The following is a 22952-nucleotide window of genomic DNA, read 5'->3' as shown; positions in this document are numbered from 1 at the left end:
GACAGAGTACTATAAAAAGAGCGGGAGCAGAGAGCCAGAGTGACAGAGTACTATAAAAGGAGCTGGGGCCAAGAGCCAGTGCTCCAGAATACTATAAAAAGAGCGGGAGCAGAGAGCCAGAGTGGCAGAGTACTATGAAAAAAGCAGGAGCAGAGAGCCAGTGCGACAGAGCACTCCAAAAAGTGCAGGAGCAGAGAGCCAGAGCGACAGAGTACTATAAAAGCCATGGGAGCAGAGAGCCAGAGTGGCAGAGTGCTATGAAAAGAGCAGGAGCAGAGAGCCTGATTGGCAGAGTAGTATAAAAAGAGAGGGATCAGCGAGCCAGAGCAGCAGAGTACTATTAAAAGTGCGGGAACAGAGTGCCAGAGCGGAAGAGTACTATAAAAAGAGGAGGAGCGGAGAGCCAGAATGACAGATTACTATAAAAAGAGAAGGAGCGGAGAGCAATTGCGACAGAGTACTATAAAAAGTACGGGAGCGGAGCGCCAGAGCGGCAGAATACTATAAAAAGAGCGGGAGCAGAGAGCCAGTGCGACAGAGTACTTTAAAAAGAGATGGAGCAGAGAGCCAGTGCAAAAGATTAATATAAAAAGAGCGGGAGCAGAGAGCCAGACTGACAGAGTACTATAAAACGAGCTGGAGCCAAGAGCCAATGCGACAGAGTAATATAAAAAGAGCGGGAGCGGAGAGCCAGTGTGACAGAGTACTCTAAAAAGAGCTGGAGGGGAGAGCCAGAATGACAGAGCACTATAAAAAGAGTGGGAGCAGAGAGAAAGTGCGACAGAGTACTATAAAAAGAGCGGGAGTAGAGAGCCAGAGCGACACAGTACTCTAAAAAGAGCAGGAGCGGAGAGCCAGAGTGACAGTGTACTATAAAAAGAGCGGGAGCAGAGAGCCAGAGTGACAGAGTACTATAAAAGGAGCTGGAGCCAAGAGCCAGTGCGACAGAGTAATATAAAAAGAGCGGGAGCGGACAGCCAGTGTGACAGAGTACTATAAAAAAGTGCGGGAGCAGAGAGCCAGTGTGACAGAGTATATAAAAAGAGCTGGAGCGGAGAGCCAGAATGACAGAGTACTATAAAAAGAGTGGGAGCAGAGAGAAAGTGCGACAGAGTAATATAAAAAGAGCAGGAGTGGAGAGCCAGTGCGACAGAGTACTTTAAAAAGAGATGGAGCAGAGAGCCAGTGCAACAGATTAATATAAAAAGAGCGGGAGCAGAGAGCCAGTGCGACAGAGTACAATAAAAAGAGCAGGAGCAGAGAGCCAGTGCTCCAGAGTACAATAAAAAGAGTGGGAGCGGAGAGCCAGAGTGACAGTGTACTATAAAAAGAGCGGGAGCGGAGAGCCAGTGCGACAGAGTACTATAAAAAGAGAGGGAGCAGAGAGCCAGTGCAACAGATTAATATAAAAAGTGCGGGAACAGAGTGCCAGAGCGGAAGAGTAATATAAAAAGAGGAGGAGCGGAGAGACAGAATGACAGATTACTATAAAAAGAGAAGGAGCGGAGAGCCATTGCGAAAGACTACTATAAAAAGTGCGGGAGCGGAGAGCTAGAGCGGCAGAGTACTATAAAATGAGCGGGAGCAGAGAGCCAGTGCGACAGAGTACTATAAAATGAGCGGGAGCAGAGAGCCAGAGTGACAGATTACTCTAAAAAGAGCAGGAGCGAGGAGCCAGAGTGACAGAGTACTATAAAAAGAGCGGGAGCAGAGAGCCAGAGTGACAGTGTACTATAAAAAGAGCGGGAGCGGAGAGCCAGTGCGACAGAGTACTATAAAAAGAGAGGGAGCAGAGAGCCAGTGCAACAGATTAATATAAAAAGTGCGGGAACAGAGTGCCAGAGCGGAAGAGTAATATAAAAAAGGAGGAGCGGAGAGCCAGAATGACAGATTACTATAAAAAGAGAAGCAGCGGAGAGCCATTGCGACAGAGTAATATAAAAAGAGAGGGAGCAGAGAGCCAGTGCAACAGATTAATATAAAAAGAGCGGGAGCAGAGAGCCAGTGCGACAGAGTACTATAAAAAGAGCAGGAGCAGAGAGCCAGTGTTCCAGGGTACTATAAAAAGAGCGGGAGCGGAGAGCCAGAGTGACATAGTACTCTAAAAAGAGATGGAGCGGAGAGCCAGAATGACAGAGCACTATAAAAAGAGTGGGAGCAGAGAGAAAGTGCGACAGAGTACTATAAAAAGAGCAGGAGTGGAGAACCAGTGCGACAGAGTACTATAAAGAGAGCGGGAGCAGAGAGCCAGTGCGACAGAGTACTATAAAAAGAGCGGGAGCAGAGAGCCAGTGTGACAGAGTGCTCTAAAAAGAGCAGGAGCGGAGAGCCAGAGTGACAGAGTACTATAAAAAGAGCGGGAGCAGAGAGCCAGAGTGACAGAGTACTATAAAAGGAGCTGGAGCCAAGAGCCAGTGCTCCAGAATACTATAAAAAGAGCGGGAGCAGAGAGCCAGAGTGGCAGAGTACTATGAAAAAAGCAGGAGCAGAGAGCCAGTGCGACAGAGCACTATAAAAAGTGCAGGAGCAGAGAGCCAGAGCGACAGAGTACTATAAAAGCCATGTGAGCAGAGAGCCAGAGTGGCAGAGTGCTATCAAAAGAGCAGGAGCAGAGAGCCTGATTGGCAGAGTAGTATAAAAAGAGAGGGAGCAGCGAGCCAGAGCAGCAGAGTACTATTAAAAGGGCGGGAACAGAGTGCCAGAGCGGAAGAGTACTATAAAAAGAGGAGGAGCGGAGAGCCAGAATGACAGATTACTAAAAAAAGAGAAGGAGCGGAGAGCAATTGCGACAGAGTACTATAAAAAGTGCGGGAGCGGAGAGCCAGAGCGGCAGAGTACTATAAAAAGAGCGTGAGTAGAGAGCCAGAGGGACAGAGTACTCTAAAAAGAGCAGGAGCGGAGAGCCAGAGTGACAGTGTACTATACAAAGAGCGGGAGCAGAGAGCCAGAGTGACAGAGTACTATAAAAGGAGCTGGAGCCAAGAGCCAGTGCGACAGAGTAATATAAAAAGTGCGGGAGCGGACAGCCAGTGTGACAGAGTACTATAAAAAAGTGCGGGAGCAGAGAGCCAGTGTGACAGAGTATATAAAAAGAGCTGGAGCGGAGAGCCAGAATGAAAGAGTATTATAAAAAGAGTGGGAGCAGAGAGAAAGTGAGACAGAGTAATATAAAAATAGCAGGAGTGGAGAGCCAGTGCGACAGAGTACATTAAAAAGAGATGGAGCAGAGAGCCAGTGCAACAGATTAATATAAAAAGAGCGGGAGCAGAGAGCCAGTGCGACAGAGTACAATAAAAAAGAGCAGGAGCAGAGAGCCAGTGTTCCAGAGTACTATAAAAAGAGCGGGAGCGGAGAGCCAGAGTGACAGTGTACTATAAAAAGAGCGGGAGCGGAGAGCCAGTGCGACAGAGTACTATAAAAAGAGATGGAGCAGAGAGCCAGTGCAACAGATTAATATAAAAAGTGCGGGAACAGAGTGCCAGCGCGGAAGAGTAATATAAAAAGAGGAGGAGCGGAGAGCCAGAATGACAGATTACTATAAAAAGAGAAGGAGCGGAGAGCCATTACGACAGACTACTATAAAAAGTGCGGGAGCGGAGAGCGAGAGCGGCAGAGTACTATAAAATGAGCGGGAGCAGAGAGCCAGTGCGACAGAGTACTATAAAATGAGCGGGAGCAGAGAGCCAGTGTGACAGAGTACTATAAAAAGAGCGGGAGCAGAGAGCCAGAGTGACAGTGTACTATAAAAAGAGTGGGAGCGGAGAGCCAGTGCGACAGAGTACTATAAAAAGAGAGGGAGCAGAGAGCCAGTGCAACAGATTAATATAAAAAGTGCGGGAACAGAGTGCCAGAGCGGAAGAGTAATATAAAAAGAGGAGGAGCGGAGAGCCAGAATGACAGATTACTATAAAAAGAGAAGGAGCGGAGAGCCATTGCGACAGACTACTACAAAAAGTGCGGGAGCGGAGAGCTAGAGCGGCAGAGTACTATAAAATGAGCGGGAGCAGAGAGCCAGTGCGACAGAGTACTTTAAAATGAGCGGGAGCAGAGAGCCAGAGCGACAGAGTACTCTAAAAAGAGCAGGAGCGGAGAGCCAGAGTGACAGAGTACTATAAAAAGAGCGGGAGCAGAGAGCCAGAGTGACAGAGTACTATAAAACGAGCTGGAGCCAAGAGCCAGTGCGACAGAGTAATATAAAAAGAGCGGGAGCGGAGAGCCAGTGCGACAGAGTACTCTAAAAAGAGCTGGAGGGGAGAGCCAGAATGACAGAGCACTATAAAAAGAGTGGGAGCAGAGAGAAAGTGCGACAGAGTACAATAAAAAGAGCAGGAGTGGAGAGCCAGTGCGACAGAGTAATATAAAAAGAGCAGGAGCAGAGAGCCAGTGCTCCAGAGTACTATAAAAAGAGCGGGAGCGGAGAGCCAGAGTGACAGAGTACTATAAAAAGAGCGGGAGCAGAGAGCCAGAGCGACAGGGTACTATAAAAAGAGAGGGAGCAGAGAGCCAGTGCGACAGAGTGCTATAAAAAGAGAGGGAGCAGAGAGCCAGTGCGACAGAGTACTATAAAAAGAGCAGGAATGGAGAGCCAGAGCGACAGAGTACTATAAAATGAGCGGGAGCAGAGACCCAGAGCGGCAGAGGTCTATTAAAAGAGCGGGAGCAGAGAGCCAGTGCTCCAGAGTACTATAAAAAGAGCGGGAGCGGAGAGCCAGAGTGACAGAGTACTCTAAAAAGAGCTGGAGCGGAGAGCCAGAATGACAGAGCACTATAAAAAGAGTGGGAGCAGAGAGAAAGTGAGACAGAGTACTATAAAAAGAGCAGGAGTGGAGAACCAGTGCGACAGAGTACTATAAAGAGAGCGGGAGCAGAGAGCCAGAGCGACAGAGTACTATAAAGAGAGCGGGAGCAGAGAGCCAGTGCGACAGAGTACTATAAAAAGAGAGGGAGCAGAGAGCCAGTGCGACAGAGTACTATAAATAGACCAGGAGCAGAGAACGACAGCGACAGAGTAATATAAAAAGAGAGGGAGCAGAGAGCCACTGCGACAGAGTACAATAAAAAGAGCAGCAGCAGAGAGCCAGTGCTCCAGAGTACAATAAAAAGGGCAACAGCAGAGAGCCAGTGCTCCAGAGTACTATAAAAAGAGCGGGAGCGGAGAGCCAGAGTGACAGAGTACTATAAAAAGAGCGGGAGCAGAGAGCCAGAGCGACAGGGTACTATAAAAAGAGAGGGAGCAGAGAGCCAGTGCGACAGAGTGCTATAAAAAGAGAGGGAGCAGAGAGCCAGTGCGACAGAGTACTATAAAAAGAGCAGGAATGGAGAGCCAGAGCGACAGAGTACTATAAAATGAGCGGGAGCAGAGACCCAGAGCGGCAGAGGTCTATTAAAAGAGCGGGAGCAGAGAGCCAGTGCGACAGAGCACTATAGAAAGAGCGGGAGCGGGGAGCCAGAGCGACAGAGTGATATAAAAAGAGCGGGAGCAGAGAGCCAGAGCGGCAGAGTACTATTAAACAAGCAGCAGCAGAGAGCCAGTGCGACAGAGCACTATAAAAAGGGCGGGAGCAGAGAGCCAGAGCAACAGGGTACTATAAAAACCATGGGAGCAGAGAGCCAGAGTGGCAGAGTACTGTGAAAAGAGCAGGAGCAGAGAGCCTGAGTGGCAGAGTAGTATAAAATGAGAGGGAGCAGCGAGCCAGAGCAGCAGAGTACTATAAAAAGTGCGGGAGCAGAGTGCCAGAGCGGAAGAGTACTATAAAAAGAGGAGGAGCGGAGAGCCAGAACGACAGATTACTATAAAAAGAGAAGGAGCGGAGAGCCATTGCGACAGACTACTATAAAAAGTGCGGGAGCGGAGAGCTAGAGCGGCAGAGTACTATAAAATGAGCGGGAGCAGAGAGCCAGTGCGACAGAGTACTATAAAAAGAGAGGGAGCAGAGAGCCAGGGCGACAGAGTACTCTAAAAAGAGCAGGAGCGGAGAGCCAGAGTGACAGAGTACTATAAAAAGAGCGGGAGCATAGAGCCAGAGTGACAGAGTACTATAAAACGAGCTGGAGCCAAGAGCCAGTGCGACAGAGTAATATAAAAAGAGCGGGAGCGGAGAGCCAGTGCGACAGAGTACTCTAAAAAGAGCTGGAGCGGAGAGCCAGAATGACAGAGCACTATAAAAAGAGTGGGAGCAGAGAGAAAGAGCGACAGAGTACTATAAAATGACCGGGAGCGGAGACCCAGAGTGGCAGAGGTCTATTAAAAGAGTGGGAGCAGAGAGCCAGTGCGACAGAGCACTATAGAAAGAGCGGGAGCGGATAACCAGAGCGACAGAGTAATACAAAAAGAGCGGTAGCAGAGAGCCAGAGTGGCAGAGTACTATGAAAAAAGCAGGAGCAGAGAGCCAGTGCGACAGAGCACTATAAAAAGTGCGGGAGCAGAGAGCCAGAGCGACAGAGTACTATATAAACCATGGGAGCAGAGAGCCAGACTGGCAGAGTACTATGCAAAGAGCAGGAGCAGAGAGCCTGAGTGGCAGAGTAGTATAAAAAGAGAGGGAGCAGCGAGCCAGAGCAGGAGAGTACTATAAAAAGTGCGGGAGCAGAGTGCCAGAGCGGAAGAGTACTATAAAAAGAGGAGGAGCGGAGAGCCAGAACGACAGATTACTATAAAAAGAGAAGGAGCGTAGAGCCATTGCGACAGAGTACTATAAAAAGTGCGGGAGCGGAGAGCCAGAGCAGCAGAGTACTATAAAAAGAGCAGGAGCGGAGAGCCAGAGTGACAGAGTCCTATAAAAAGAGCGGGAGCAGAGAGCCAGAGCGACAGAGTACTCTAAAAAGAGCAGGAGTGGAGAGCCAGAGTGACAGAGTACTATAAAAAGAGCGGGAGCAGAGAGCCAGTGCGACAGAGTATTATAAAAAGAGCGGGAGCAGAGAGCCAGAGCGACAGAGTACTCTAAAAAGAGCAGGAGTGGAGAGCCAGAGTGACAGAGTACTATAAAAAGAGTGGGAGCAGAGAGCCAGAGTGACAGAGTAATATAAAACGAGCTGGAGCCAAGAGAAAGTGCGACAGAGTAATATAAAAAGAGCGGGAGCGGAGAGCCAGTGAGACAGAATACTATAAAAAGTGCGGGAGCAGAGAGCCAGTGCGACAGATTACTATAAAAAGAGCGGGAGCGGAGAGAAAGTGCGACAGAGTACTATAAAAAGAGCAGGAGCGGAGAGCCAGTGCGACAGAGTACTATAAAAAGAGAGGGAGCAGAGAGCCAGTGCAACAGATTAATATAAAAAGAGCGGGAGCAGAGAGCCAGTGCGACAGAGTACAATAAAAAGAGTAGGAGCAGAGAGCCAGTGCGCCAGAGTAATATAAAAAGAGCGGGAGCATAGAGCCAGAGCGACAGAGAACTATAAAAAGAGAGGGAGCAGAGAGCCAGTGCGACAGACTACTATAAAAAGAGCGGGAGCAGAGAGCCAGAGCGACAGAGTACTATAAAAAGAGAGGTAGCAGAGAGCCAGTGCGACAGAGTGCTATAAAAAGAGAGGGAGCAGAGATCCAGTGCGACAGAGTACTATAAAAAGAGCAGGAAGGGAGAGCCAGAGCGACAGAGTACTATAAAATGAGCGGGAGCAGAGACCCAGAGCGGCAGAGGTCTATTAAAAGAGCGGGAGCAGAGAGCCAGTGCGACAGAGCACTATAGAAAGAGCGGGAGTGGAGAGCCAGAGCGACAGAGTAATATAAAAAGAGCGGGAGCAGAGAGCCAGAGCAGCAGAGTACTATAAAAAGTGCGGGAGCAGAGTGCCAGAGTGGAAGAGTACTATAAAAAGAGGAGGAGTGGAGAGCCAGAACGGCAGATTACTATAAAAAGAGAAGGCGCGGAGAGCCGTTGTGACACAGTACTATAAAAAGTGCGGGAGCGGAGAGCCAGAGCGGCAGAGTACTATAAAAAGAGCGGGAGCAGAGAGCAAGTGCGACAGAGTACTATAAAAAGAGTGGGAGCAGAGAGCCAGAGTGACAGAGTACTATAAAACGTGCTGGAGCCGAGAGCCAGTGCGACAGAGTAAAATAAAAAGAGTGGGAGCAGAGAGCCAGTGCGACAGAGTACCATAAAAAGAGTGGCAGCAGAGAGCAAGTGCGACAGAGTACTATAAAAAGAGCGGGAGCAGAGAGCCAGAGCGACAGAGTACTATAAAAAGTGCGGGGTCAGAGTGCCAGAGCGGCAGAGTAGTATAAAAAGAGCGGGAGCAGAGAGCCAGACTGGAAGAGTACTATAAAAAGAGCAGGAGCGGAGAGCCAGAACAACAGAGTACTATAAAAAGAGCAGGAGCGGAGACACAGTGCAACAGAGTACGATAAAAAGAGGAGGAGCGGAGAGCCAGAGTGACAGAGTACTATAAAAAGAGCGCGAGCAGAGAGCCAGAGCGACAGAGAAATATCAAAGAGCAGGAGCGGAGAGCAAGAACGACAGATTACTATAAAAAGAGCAGGAGCAGAGAGCAAGAGCGACAGAGTTCTATAAAAAGAGCAATAGCGGAGAGCCAGAGTGACAGAGTACTATAAAAAGAGTGGGAGCAGAGAGCCAGAGTGACAGAGTACTATAAAAACCATGGGAGCAGAGAGCCAGAGTGGCAGAGTATTTGAAAAGAGCAGGAGCAGGGAGCCTGAGTGGCAGAGTAGTATATAAAGAGTGGGAGCAGCGAGCCAGAGCAGCAGAGTACTATAAAAAGTGCGGGAGCAGAGTGCCAGAGCGGAAGAGTACTATAAAAAGAGGAGGAGCGGAGAGCCAGAACGACAGATTACTATAAAAAGAGAAGGCGCGGAGAGCCGTTGTGACACAGTACTATAAAAAGTGCGGGAGCGGAGAGCCAGAGCGGCAGAGTACTATAAAAAGAGCAGGAGCAGAGGGCAAGTGCGACAGAGTACTATAAAAAGAGTGGGAGCAGAGAGCCAGAGTGACAGAGTATTTTAAAACGAGGTGGAGCCGAGAGCCAGTGCAACAGAGTAAAATAAAAAGAGTGGGAGCAGAGAGCCAGTGCGACAGAGTACCATAAAAAGAGTGGCAGCAGAGAGCAAGTGCGACAGAGTACTATAAAAAGAGCGGGAGCAGAGAGCCAGAGCGACAGAGTACTATAAAAAGTGCGGGGTCAGAGTGCCAGAGCGGCAGAGTAGTATAAAAAGAGCGGGAGCAGAGAGCCAGACTGGAAGAGTACTATAAAAAGAGCAGGAGTGGAGAGCCAGAACCATAGAGTACTATAAAAAGAGCAGGAGCGGAGACACAGTGCAACAGAGTACGATAAAAAGAGCGGGAGCAGAGAGCCAGAGCGACAGAGAAATATCAAAGAGCAGGAGCGGAGAGCAAGAATGACAGATTACTATAAAAAGAGCAGGAGCAGAGAGCAAGAGCGACAGAGTTCTATAAAAAGAGCAATAGCGGAGAGCCAGAGTGCCAGAGTACTATAAAAAGAGTGGGAGCAGAGAGCCAGTGTGACAGAGTACTATAAAAAGAGCAGGAGCGGAGATCCAGTGCGACAGAGTAATATAAAAAGAGAGGGAGCGGAGAGCCGGTGTGACAGAGTACTATAAAAGGAGCGGGAGCAGAGAGCCAGAGCGACAGAGTACTATAAAAAGAACGGCAGCAGAGAGCCAGAGCGACAGAGTAATATAAAAAGAGCAGGAGCGGAGTGCCAGAGCGGTAGAGTACTATAAAAAGTGCGGGAGCAGAGAGCTAGAATGGCAGAGTACTATAAAAGGAGCAGGAGCGGAGAGCAAGAACGACAGATTACTACAAAAAGAGCGGGAGCAGAGAGCCAGGGCGGCAGAGTACTATAAAAAGAGCGGGAGCGGAGAGGCAGAGAGGCAGAGTACTATAAAAAGAGCAGGAGCGGAGAGCCAGAGCGGCAGACTACTGTAAAAAGAGCGGGAGCAGAGAGCCAGAGTGACAGAGTACTTTTAAAATAGCAGGAGCAGAGAGCCAGAGCGACAGAGTACTATAAAAAAGAGCAGGAGTGGAGAGCCAGAGAGGCTGAGTACGATAAAAAGAGCGGGAGCAGAGAGATAGAGTGACAGAGTACTTTAAAAAGAGCGGGAGCAGAGTGCCAGAGTGACAGAGTTTTTAGAAAGAGTGGGAGCACAGAGCCAGAGCAACAGAGTACTATAAAAAGAGCGGGAGTGGAGAGCCAGAGAGGCAGAGTACTATAAAAAGAGCAGGAGCGGTGGGCCAGTGCGACAGAGTACTGTACAAAGTGCAGGAGCGGAGAGCCAGTGCGGCAGAGTACTATAAAAATTGCAGGAGCGGACAGCCAGAGTGACAGAATACTATAAAAAGAGCGGGAGCATAGAGCCAGTGTGACAGAGTACTTTAAAAAGAGTGGGAGCGGAGAGCCAGAACGAAAAATACTATAAAAAGAGCGGGAGCAGAGAGCCAGAGTGGTAGAATGCTTTATAAAGAGCGGGAGCAGAGAGCCAGAGTGACAGAGTACTACAAAAAGAGCAGGAGCGGAGAGCCAGTGTGACAGAGTACTATAAAAATAGTGGGAGCACAGAGCCAGAGCGACAGAGCACAATAAATAGAGTGGGAGCAGAAAGCCAGTGCGACAGAGTAATATAAAAAGCGCGGGAGCGGAGAGTCAGAGCGACAGAGTGCTATATAAAGAGAGGGAGCAGAGAGCCTGTGCGACAGATTACTATAAAAAGAGCGGGAGCGGAGAGCCAGAGTGACAGAGTACTATAAAAAGAGAGGGAGCAGAGAGCCAGTGTGACAGAGTACTGTATAAAGAGAGGGAGCAGAGAGCCAGTGCGACAGAGTACTACTAAAAGAGGGGGAGCGGAGAGCCAGAGCGGCAGAGTAATATAAAAAGAGCAGGAGCAGAGAGCCAGGGCGGCAGAGTCCTATAAAAAGAGCGGGAGCAGAGAGCCAATGTGACAGAGCACTATAAAAAGAGTGGGAGTGGAGAGCCAGAACGACAGAGTAGTATAAAAAGTGCAGGAGCGGAGACCCAGTGCGGCAGAGTACTGTAAAAATGCAGGAGCGGAGAGCCAGTGCAACAAAGTACAATAAAAAGAGCAGGAGCAGAGAGCCAGTGCGACAGAGTACTATAAAAATAGCGGGAGCAGAGAGCCAGTGCAACGGAGTACTATAAAAAGAGCAGGAGCAGAGAGCCAGAGCGGCAGAGTACTATGAAAAGAGTGCCAGTGGAGAGCCAGAGCGACAGAGTAGTATAAAAAGAGCGGGAGCAGAGAGCCAGAGCGACAGTGTACTATAAAAAGAGCAGGAGCAGAGAGCCAGTGCGACAGAGTGCTATAAAAAGAGCAGGAGCAGAGAGCAAGTGCGGCAGAGTACTATAAAAAGAGCGGGAGTAGACAGCCAGAGTGGTAGAATACTTTATAAAGAGCAGGAGCAGAGAGCCAGAGCGACAGAGTACTATAAAAAGAGCGGGAGTAGAGAGCCAGTGTGACAGAGTACTATAAAAAGAGCAGGAGCGGAGAGCCAGTGTTACAGAGTACTATAAAAAGAGCGGGAGCAGAGAGCCAGTGCGACAGAGTACTATAAAAAGAGTGGGAGCGGAGAGCCAGAATGAAAAAGTATAAAAAGAGCGGGAGCAGTGAGCCAGTGCAAAAGAGTACTATAAAAAGAGCAGGAGCGGAGAGCCAGTGCAACAGAGTAGTACAAAAAGAGTGGGAGCACAGAGCCAGAGCGACAGAGTACTATAAATAGAGCAGGAGCAGAGAGCCAGTGCGACAGAGTAATATAAGAAGAGCGGGAGCGGAGCGTCAGACGACAGAGAACTATATAAAGAGAGGGAGTAGAGAGCCAGTGCGACAGAGTACTATAAAAAGAGAGGGAGCAGAGAGCCAGTGCGACTGAGTTCTATAAAAAGAGTGGGAGCGGAGAGCCAGATCGGCAGAGTACTATAAAAAGAGCAGGGGCGGAGAGCCAGAGCGGAAGAGTACTCTAAAAAGAGCGGGAGCAGAGAGACAGGGAGGCAGTGTACTATAAAAAGAGAGGGAGCGGAGAGGCAGAGTGGAGAGCCAGAGCGGCAGAGTACTATAAAAAGAGCAGGAGCGGTGAGCAAGTGCAACAGAGTACTATAAAACGAGCGGGAGCAGAGAGCCAGAGCGACAGAGTAGCATAAAAAGAGCAGGAGCAGAGAGCCAGAGCGACAGAGTACTGTAAAAAGAGCAGGAGCGGAGAGCCATTACGACAGAGTACTATAAAAAGAGCGGGAGCAGAGAGCCAATGTGACAGAGTACTATAAAAATAGTGGGAGTGTAGAGCCAGAACGACAGAGTACTATAAAAAGTGCAGGAGCGGAGACCCAGTGTGGCAGAGTACTTTAAAAAAGCAGGAGCGGAGAGCCAGTATGACAGAGTACTATAAAAAGAGCCGGAGCAGAGAGCCAGTGTGACAGAGTACTATAAAAAGTGCAGGAGCGGTGAGCCAGTGCGACAGAGTACTATAAAAAGTGAGGGAGCAGAGAGCCAGTGCGACAGAGTACTACAAAAAGAGCGGGAGCAGAGAGCCCGAGCGAGAGAGTCCTATAAAAAGAGCAGGAGGAGAGAGCCAGTGCAACAGAGTACTATAAAAAGAGCAGAAGCGGAGAATCAGAGCGACAGAGTACTATAAAAAGAGCGTGAGTAGAGAGCCAGAGTGGCACAGTACTATAAACAGAGCGGGAGCAGAGAGCCAGAGCGATAGAGTACTATAAAATGAGCAGGAGCGGAGAGCCACAACGACAGATTATTATAAAAAGAGCGGGAGCGGAGAGCCAGAACGACAGAGTACTTTAAAAAGAGCAGGAGCAGAGAGCCAGAGCAGCAGAGTACTATAAAAAGAGCTGGAGTGGAGAGCAAGAGCGGCAGAGTACTTAAAAAAGGGCAGGAGCAGAGAGCCAGAATGACAGAGTAGTACAAAAAGAGCGGGAGCAGAGAGCCAGTGTGACAGAGTACTATAAAAAGAGCGGGATAAAAGAGCCAGTGCGACAGAGTACTGTAAAAAGAGCGGAATCAGAGAGCCAGTGCGAAAAAGTACGATAAATAGAGAGAGAGTGGAGAGCCAGTGCGACAGAGTACTTTAAAAGAGCAGGAGTGGAGAGCCAGTGCGACAGAGTACTATAAAAAGAGCAGGAGCAGGAAGCCAGAATGACAGAGTACTATAAAATGTGCGGGAGTGGAGAGCCAGAGTGACAGAGTACTATAAAAAGAGCAGGAGCAGAGAGCCAGTGTAACAGAGTAGTATAAAAAGATCGGGAGCAGAGGGCCAGTGCGACAGAGTACTATATATATAGCGGGAGCAGAGAGCCAGAGCGACAGAGTACTATAAAAAGATGAGGAGCAGAGGGCCAGTGCGCCAGAGTACTATAAAAAGTGCGGGAGCAGAGAGCCAGAGTGACAGTGTACGATATAATGAGCAGGAGTGGAGAGCCAGTGCGACAGAGTACTATAAAAAGAGCGGGAGCAGAGCGCCAGAAAGACAGAGTACTATAAAAAGAGTGGGAGCGGAGAGCCAGAGTGGCAGTGTACTATAAAAAGAGCGGGATTGGAGAGCCAGAGCAAGAGAGTACTATAAAAAAGAGCGGGAGTGGAGAGCCAGAGCGACAGAGTACTATAAACTGAGCAGGAGCAGAGAGCCAGTGCGACAGAGTACTATAAAAAGAGCGGGAGCAGAGAGCCAGAGCGACAGAGTACTATAAAAAGAGCGGGAGCAGAGACCAAAACGACAGAGTACTATAAAAAGAGCAGGAGCGGAGAGCCAGAGTGGCAGAGTCATATAAAAGAGTGGTAGTGGAGAGCCAGTCCGACAGAGTACTATAAAAAGATCGGGAGCAGAGGGCCAGTGTGACAGAGTATTATAAAAAGAGCAGGAGCAGAAAGCCAGAATGACAGAGTACTATAAAAAGAGCGGAGGTGGAGAGCCAGTGTGACAGAGTACTATAAAAAGTGCGGGAGTGGAGAGCCAGAGCGACAGAGTACTATATAATGAGCAGGAGCGGAGAGCCAGAGTGACAGAGAACTATAAAAATAGCGGGAGCAGTGAGCCAGAGCAACAGAGTACCATAAAAAGAGGAGGAGCAGAGAGTCAGAGCGACAGAGTGCTATATAAAGAGAGGGAGCAGAGAGCCTGTGCGACAGATTACTATAAAAAGAGCGGGAGCGGAGAGCCAGAGTGACAGAGTACTATAAAAAGAGAGGGAGCAGAGAGCCAGTGTGACAGAGTACTGTATAAAGAGAGGGAGCAGAGAGCCAGTGCGACAGAGTACTACTAAAAGAGGGGGAGTGGAGAGCCAGAGCGACAGAGTACTATAAAAAGAGCAGGAGCAGAGAGCCAGGGCGGCAGAGTCCTATAAAAAGAGCGGGAGCAGAGAGCCAATGTGACAGAGCACTATAAAAAGAGTGGGAGTGGAGAGCCAGAACGACAGAGTAGTATAAAAAGTGCAGGAGCGGAGACACAGTGCGGCAGAGTACTATAAAAATGCAGGAGCGGAGAGCCAGTGCGACAAAGTACAATAAAAAGAGCGGGAGCAGAGAGCCAGTGCGACAGAGTACTATAAAAATAGCGGGAGCAGAGAGCCAGTGCAACGGAGTACTATAAAAAGAGCAGGAGCAGAGAGCCAGAGCGGCAGAGTATTATAAAAAGAGTGCCAGTGGAGAGCCAGAGCGACAGAGTAGTATAAAAAGAGCGGGAGCAGAGAGCCAGAGCGACAGTGTACTATAAAAAGAGCAGGAGCAGAGAGCCAGTGCGACAGAGTACTATAAAAAGAGCAGGAGCAGAGAGCAAGTGTGGCAGAGTACTATAAAAAGAGCGGGAGTAGACAGCCAGAGTGGTAGAATACTTTATAAAGAGCAGGAGCAGAGAGCCAGAGCGACAGAGTACTATAAAAAGAGTGGGAGTAGAGAGCCAGTGTGACAGAGTACTAAATAAAGAGCAGGAGCGGAGAGCCAGTGTTACAGAGTACTATAAAAAGAGTGGGAGCGGAGAGCCAGAATGAAAAAGTATAAAAAGAGCAGGAGCAGTGAGCCAGTGCGAAAGAGTACTATAAAAAGAGCAGGAGCGGAGAGCCAGTGCAACAGAGTAGTAAAAAAAGAGTGGGAGCACAGAGCCAGAGCGACAGAGTACTATAAATAGAGCAGGAGCAGAGAGCCAGTGCGACAGAGTAATATAAAAAGAGCGGGAGCGGAGCGTCAGACGACAGAGTACTATATAAAGAGAGGGAGCAGAGAGCCAGTGCGACAGAGTACTATAAAAAGAGAGGGAGCAGAGAACCAGTGCGACTGAGTTCTATAAAAAGAGTGGGAGCGGAGAGCCAGATCAGCAGAGTACTATAAAAAGAGCAGGGGCGGAGAGCCAGAGCGGAAGAGTACTCTAAAAAGAGCGGGAGCAGAGAGACAGGGAGGCAGTGTACTATAAAAAGAGAGGGAGCGGAGAGGCAGAGTGGAGAGCCAGAGCGGAAGAGTACTATAAAAAGAGCAGGAGCGGTGAGCAAGTGCAACAGAGTACTATAAAACGAGCGGGAGCAGAGAGCCAGAGCGACAGAGTAGTATAAAAAGAGCAGGAGCAGAGAGCCACAGCGACAGAGTACTGTAAAAAGAGCAGGAGCGGAGAGCCAGAACGACAGAGTACTATAAAAAGAGCGGGAGCAGAGAGCCAATGTGACAGAGTACTATAAAAATAGTGGGAGTGTAGAGCCAGAACGACAGAGTACTCTAAAAAGTGCAGGAGCGGGGACCCAGTGCAGCAGAGTACTTTAAAAAAGCAGGAGCGGAGAGCCAGTACGACAGAGTACTATAAAAAGAGCCGGAGCAGAGAGCCAGTGTGACAGAGTACTATAAAAAGTGCAGGAGCGGTGAGCCAGTGCGACAGAGTACTATAAAAAGTGAGGGAGCAGAGAGCCAGTGCGACAGAGTACTACAAAAAGAGCGGGAGCAGAGAGCCCGAGCGAGAGAGTCCTATAAAAAGAGCAGGAGGAGAGAGCCAGTGCAACAGAGTACTATAAAAAGAGCAGAAGAGGAGAATCAGAGCGACAGAGTACTATAAAAAGAGCGTGAGTAGAGAGCCAGAGCGACAGAGTGCTATAAAAAGAGTGGTAGCAGAGAGCCAGAGCGATAGAGTACTATAAAATGAGCAGGAGCGGAGATCCAGAACGACAGAGTACTTTAAAAAGAGCAGGAGCAGAGAGCCAGAGCGGCAGAGTACTATAAAAAGAGCTGGAGTGGAGAGCAAGAGCGGCAGAGTACTTAAAAAAGGGCAGGTGCAGAGAGCCAGAATGACAGAGTAGTACAAAAAGAGCGGGAGCAGAGAGCCAGTGTGACAGAGTACTATAAAAAGAGCGGGAGAAAAGAGGCAGTGCGACAGAGTACTGTAAAAAGAGCAGGAGTGGAGAGCCAGTGCGACAGAGTACTATAAAAAGAGCAGGAGCAGGAAGCCAGAATGACAGAGTACTATAAAAAGTGCGGGAGTGGAGAGCCAGAGCGACAGAGTACTACAAAAAGAGCAGGAGCAGAGAGCCAGTGTAACAGAATAGTATAAAAAGATCGGGAGCAGAGGGCCAGTGCGACAAAGTACTATATATATAGCGGGAGCAGAGAGCCAGAGCGACAGAGTACTATAAAAAGATGAGGAGCAGAGGGCCACTGCGCCAGAGTACTATAAAAAGTGCGGGAGCAGAGAGCCAGAGTGACAGTGTACGAGATAATGAGCAGGAGTGGAGAGCCAGTGCGACAGAGTACTATAAAAAGAGCGGGAGCAGAGAGCCAGAAAGACAGAGTACGATAAAAAGAGTGGGAGCGGAGAGCCAGAGTGGCAGTGTACTATAAAAAGAGCGGGATTGGAGAACCAGAGCAAGAGAGTACTATAAAAAGAGTGGGAGTGGAGAGCCAGAGCGACAGAGTACTATAAACTGAGCAGGAGCAGAGAGCCAGTGCGACAGAGTACTATAAAAAGAGCGGGAGTGGAAAGCCAGTGCGACAGAGTACTATAAAAAGAGCGGGAGCAGAGAGCCAGAGCGACAGAGTACTATAAAAAGAGCGGGAGCAGAGACCAAAACGACAGAGTAATATAAAAAGAGCAGGAGCGGAGAGCCAGAGTGGCAGAGTCATATAAAAGAGCGGGAGTGGAGAGCCAGTCCGACAGAGTACTATAAAAAGATCGGGAGCAGAGGGCCAGTGTGACAGAGTATTATAAAAAGAGCAGGAGCAGAAAGCCAGAATGACAGAGTATTATAAAAAGAGCGGAGGTGGAGAGCCAGTGTGACAGAGTACTATTAAAAGTGCGGGAGTGGAGAGCCAGAGCGACAGAGTACTATATAATGAGAAGGAGCGGAGAGCCAGAGTGATAGAGAACTATAAAAATAGCGGGAGCAGAGAGCCAGAGCAACAGAGTACCATAAAAAGAGGAGGAGCAGAGAGCCAGTGCGACAGAGTACGATATTAAGTGCGGGAGCAGAGAGCCAGTGCGACAGAGAACTATAAAATGATCGGGAGCAGAGGGCCAGTGCGACAGAGTACTATAAAAAGAGCAGGAGCAGAGAGCCAGAGCGACAGAGTACAATATAATGAGCAGGAGCGGAGAGCCAGTGCAACAGAGTACTATAAAAAGAGCCGGAACAGAGAGCCAGATTGCAGTGTACTATAAAAAGAGCGGGAGTGGAGAGCCAGAGTGACAGAGTTCTAGAAACAGAGCAGCAGCTGAGAGCCAGAGTGGCAGAGTACTATAAAAAGAGCGGGAGCAGAGAGCCAGTGCGACAGAGTAGTATAAAAAGAGCGGGAGCGGAGAGTCGGAGCAACAGAGTAATATAAAAAGAGTGGGAGCAGAGACCAAAACGACAGAGTACTATAAAAAGAGCAGGAGCGGAGAGCCAGTGCGACAGAGTACTATAAAAAGAGCAGGAGCGGAGAGCCAGTGCGACAGAGTACTATAAAAAGAGCAGGAGTGGAGAGCCAGAGTGGCAGAGTCATATAAAAGAGCGGGAGTGGAGAGCCAGTCCGACAGAGTACTATAAAAAGATCGGGAGCAGAGGGCCAGTGTGACAGCGTATTATAAAAAGAGCAGGAGCAGAAAGCCAGAATGACAGAGTACTCTAAAAAGAGCGGAGGTGGAGAGCCAGTGTGACAGAGTACTATAAAAAGTGCGGGAGTGGAGAGCCAGAGTGACAGAGTACTATATAATGAGCAGGAGCGGAGAGCCAGAGTGATAGAGAACTATAAAAATAGCGGGAGCAGAGAGCCAGAGCAACAGAGTACCATAAAAGAGGAGGAGCAGAGAGCCAGTGCGACAGAGTACGATATTAAGTGCGGGAGCAGAGAGCCAGTGCGACAGAGAACTATAAAATGATCGGGAGCAGAGGGCCAGTGCGACAGAGTACTATAAAAAGAGCAGGAGCAGAGAGCCAGAGCGACAGAGTACAATATAATGAGCAGGAGCGGAGAGCCAGTGCAACAGAGTACTATAAAAAGAGCGGGAGCAGAGAGCCAGATTGCAGTGTACTATAAAAAGAGCGGGAGTGGAGAGCCAGAGTGACAGAGTTCTAGAAACAGAGCAGCAGCTGAGAGCCAGAGTGGCAGAGTACTATAAAAAGAGCGGGAGCAGAGAGCCAGTGCGACAGAGTAGTATAAAAAGAGCGGGAGCGGAGAGTCGGAGCAACAGAGTAATATAAAAAGAGCGGGAGCAGAGACCAAAACGACAGAGTACTATAAAAAGAGGAGGAGCGGAGAGCCAGAACAACAGAGTACTATAAAAAGAGCAGGAGCGGAGAGCCAGTGCGACAGAGTACTATAAAAAGAGCAGGAGCGGAGAGCCAGTGCGACAGAGTACTATAAAAAGAGCAGGAGCGGAGAGCCAGAGCGACAGGCTACTTTAAAAAGAGCAGGAGCAGAGAGCGAGAGCCAAATAGTACTATAAAAAGAGCGGGAGAGGAGAGCCAGTGTGACGGAGTACTTTAAAAAGAGCAGGGGCAGAGAGCCAGAGCGACAGAGTACTTTAAAAAGAGCGGGAGCAGAGAGCCAGAGTGACAGAGTTTTTAAAAAGAGCGGGAGCACAGAGCCAGAGCGACAGAGTACTATAAAAAGAGCGGGAGTGGATAGCCAGAGAGGCAGAGAACTATAAAAAGAGCAGGAGCGGAGAGCCAGTGCGACAGAGTACTATAAAAAGTGCAGAAGCGGAGAGCCAGTGCGACAGAGTACTATAAAAATTGCGGGAGCGGACAGCCAGAGCAACAGAGTACTATAAAAAGAGCAGGAGCGGAGAGCCAGAGTGGTAGAATACTTTATAAAGAGTGGGAGCAGAGAGCCAGAGTGACAGAGTAATATAAAAACAGCGGGAGCAGAGAGCCAGTGCGACAGAGTACAATAAAAAGAGCAGGAGCGGAGTGCCAGTGTTACAGAGTACTATAAAAAGTGCGGAAGCAGAGAGCCAGTGCGACAGAGTGCTTTAAAATGAGTGGGAGCGGAGAGCCAAAGCGGCAGATTACTATAAAAAGAGCGGGAGCAGAGAGCCAGAGCGGCAGAGTACTATAAAAAGAGCGGGAGCAGAGAGCCAGAGCGACAGAGTACTATAAAAAGAGCGGGAGCAGAGAGCCAGTGCGACAGAGTACTATAAAAAGAGCAGGAGCGGAGAGCCAGTGTTACAGAGTACTATAAAAAGAGCGGGAGCAGAGAGGCAGTGCGACAGAGTAATAAAAAAGAGTGGGAGCGGAGAGCCAGAACGAAAAATACTATAAAAAGAGCGGGAACAGGGAGCCAGTGCGACAGAGTACTATAAAAAGAGCAGGAGCGGAGAGCCAGTGTGACAGAGTACTATAAAAGGAGTGGGAGCACAGGGACAGAGCGACAGAGTACTATAAATAGAGCGGGAGCAGAGAGCCAGTGTGGGAGAGTAATATTAAAAGCGCGGGAGCGGAGAGTCAGAGCGACAGAGCACTATATAAAGAGAGGGAGCAGAGAGCCAGTGCAACAGATTACTATAAAAAGAGAGGGAGCAGAGAGCCAGTGTGACAGAGTACTATGAAAAGAGAGGGAGCAGACAACCAGTGCGACAGAGTACTATTAAAAGAGCGGGAGCGGAGAGCCAGAGCGGCAGAGTACTATAATAAGAGCGGGAGCACAGAGCCAATGTGACAGAGTACTATAAAAAGAGCGGGAGTGGAGAGCCAGAACGACAGAGTACTATAAAATGTGCAGGAGCGGAGACCCAGTGTGACAGAGTACTATAAAAAGAGCAGGAGCGGAGAGCCAGTGCGACAGAGTAATATAAAAAGATCGGGAGCAGAGGGCCAGTGCGCCAGAGTACTATAATAAGAGCGGGAGCAGAGAGCCAGAGCGACAGAGTACTATATAATGAGCAGGAGCGGAGAGCCAGTGCAACAGAGTACTATATAATGAGCAGGAGCGGAGAGCCAGAACGACAGAGTATTATAAAAAGAGCGGGAGCGGAGAGCCAGATTGCAGTGTACTATATAAAGAGCGGGAGTGGAGAGCCAGAGCAACAGAGTACTATAAAAAGAGCGGGAGTGGAGAGCCAGAGCGACAGAGTTCTAGAAACAGAGCAGCAGCTGAGAGCCAGAGTGGCAGAGTACTATAAAAAGAGCGGGAGCAGAGAGCCAGTGTGACAGAGTACTATAAAAAGAGCGGGAGCGGAGAGCCAGAGCGACAGAGTACTATAAAAAGAGCAGGAGTGCAGAGCCAGTGCGACAGAGTACTATAAAAAGAGCAGGAGCAGAGAGCGAGAGCTAAATAGTACTATAAAAAGAGCGGGAGAGGAGAGCCAGTGTGACGGAGTACTTTAAAAAGAGCGGGGGCAGAGAGGCAGAGTGACAGAGTACTTTATAAAGAGCGGGAGCAGAGAGCCAGAGCGACAGAGTACTTTAAAAAGAGCGGGAGCAGAGAGCCAGAGGGACAGAGTTTTTAAAAAGAGCGGGAGCACAGAGCCAGAGCGACAGAGTGCTATAAAAAGAGCGGGAGTGGATAGCCAGAGAGGCAGAGAACTAGAAAAAGAGCAGGAGCGGAGAGCCAGTGCGACAGAGTACTATAAAAAGTGCAGAAGCGGAGAGCCAGTGCGACAGAGTACTATAAAAATTGCGGGAGCGGACAGCCAGAGCAACAGAGTACTATAAAAAGAGCAGGAGCGGAGAGCCAGAGTGGTAGAATACTTTATAAAGAGTGGGAGCAGAGAGCCAGAGTGACAGAGTAATATAAAAACAGCGGGAGCAGAGAGCCAGTGCGACAGAGTACAATAAAAAGAGCAGGAGCGGAGTGCCAGTGTTACAGAGTACTATAAAAAGTGCGGAAGCAGAAAGCCAGTGCGACAGAGTGCTTTAAAATGAGTGGGAGCGGAGAGCCAAAGCGGCAGATTACTATAAAAAGAGCGGGAGCAGAGAGCCAGAGCGGCAGAGTACTATAATAAGAGCGGGAGCACAGAGCCAATGTGACAGAGTACTATAAAAAGAGCGGGAGTGGAGAGCCAGAACGACAGAGTACTATAAAATGTGCAGGAGCGGAGACCCAGTGTGACAGAGTACTATAAAAAGAGCAGGAGCGGAGAGCCAGTGCGACAGAGTAATATAAAAAGATCGGGAGCAGAGGGCCAGTGCGCCAGAGTACTATAATAAGAGCGGGAGCAGAGAGCCAGAGCGACAGAGTACTATATAATGAGCAGGAGCGGAGAGCCAGTGCAACAGAGTACTATATAATGAGCAGGAGCGGAGAGCCAGAACGACAGAGTATTATAAAAAGAGCGGGAGCGGAGAGCCAGATTGCAGTGTACTATATAAAGAGCGGGAGTGGAGAGCCAGAGCAACAGAGTACTATAAAAAGAGCGGGAGTGGAGAGCCAGAGCGACAGAGTTCTAGAAACAGAGCAGCAGCTGAGAGCCAGAGTGGCAGAGTACTATAAAAAGAGCGGGAGCAGAGAGCCAGTGTGACAGAGTACTATAAAAAGAGCGGGAGCGGAGAGCCAGAGCGACAGAGTACTATAAAAAGAGCAGGAGTGCAGAGCCAGTGCGACAGAGTACTATAAAAAGAGCAGGAGCAGAGAGCGAGAGCTAAATAGTACTATAAAAAGAGCGGGAGAGGAGAGCCAGTGTGACGGAGTACTTTAAAAAGAGCGGGGGCAGAGAGGCAGAGTGACAGAGTACTTTATAAAGAGCGGGAGCAGAGAGCCAGAGCGACAGAGTACTTTAAAAAGAGCGGGAGCAGAGAGCCAGAGGGACAGAGTTTTTAAAAAGAGCGGGAGCACAGAGCCAGAGCGACAGAGTGCTATAAAAAGAGCGGGAGTGGATAGCCAGAGAGGCAGAGAACTAGAAAAAGAGCAGGAGCGGAGAGCCAGTGCGACAGAGTACTATAAAAAGTGCAGAAGCGGAGAGCCAGTGCGACAGAGTACTATAAAAATTGCGGGAGCGGACAGCCAGAGCAACAGAGTACTATAAAAAGAGCAGGAGCGGAGAGCCAGAGTGGTAGAATACTTTATAAAGAGTGGGAGCAGAGAGCCAGAGTGACAGAGTAATATAAAAACAGCGGGAGCAGAGAGCCAGTGCGACAGAGTACAATAAAAAGAGCAGGAGCGGAGTGCCAGTGTTACAGAGTACTATAAAAAGTGCGGAAGCAGAGAGCCAGTGCGACAGAGTGCTTTAAAATGAGTGGGAGCGGAGAGCCAAAGCGGCAGATTACTATAAAAAGAGCGGGAGCAGAGAGCCAGAGCGGCAGAGTACTATAAAAAGAGCGGGAGCAGAGAGCCAGAGCGACAGAGTACTATAAAAAGAGCGGGAGCAGAGAGCCAGTGCGACAGAGTACTATAAAAAGAGCAGGAGCGGAGAGCCAGTGTTACAGAGTACTATAAAAAGAGCGGGAGCAGAGAGGCAGTGCGACAGAGTAATAAAAAAGAGTGGGAGCGGAGAGCCAGAACGAAAAATACTATAAAAAGAGCGGGAACAGGGAGCCAGTGCGACAGAGTACTATAAAAAGAGCAGGAGCGGAGAGCCAGTGTG

This window comes from Somniosus microcephalus, chromosome 3, assembly GCF_052327205.1.
Source record: "Somniosus microcephalus isolate GS21.2 chromosome 3, FLI_Smic_1.0, whole genome shotgun sequence".
Lineage (NCBI taxonomy): Eukaryota > Metazoa > Chordata > Chondrichthyes > Squaliformes > Somniosidae > Somniosus > Somniosus microcephalus.
The sequence above is the reverse complement of the archived record's forward strand: the minus strand, read 5'-3'. Positions refer to the sequence as shown.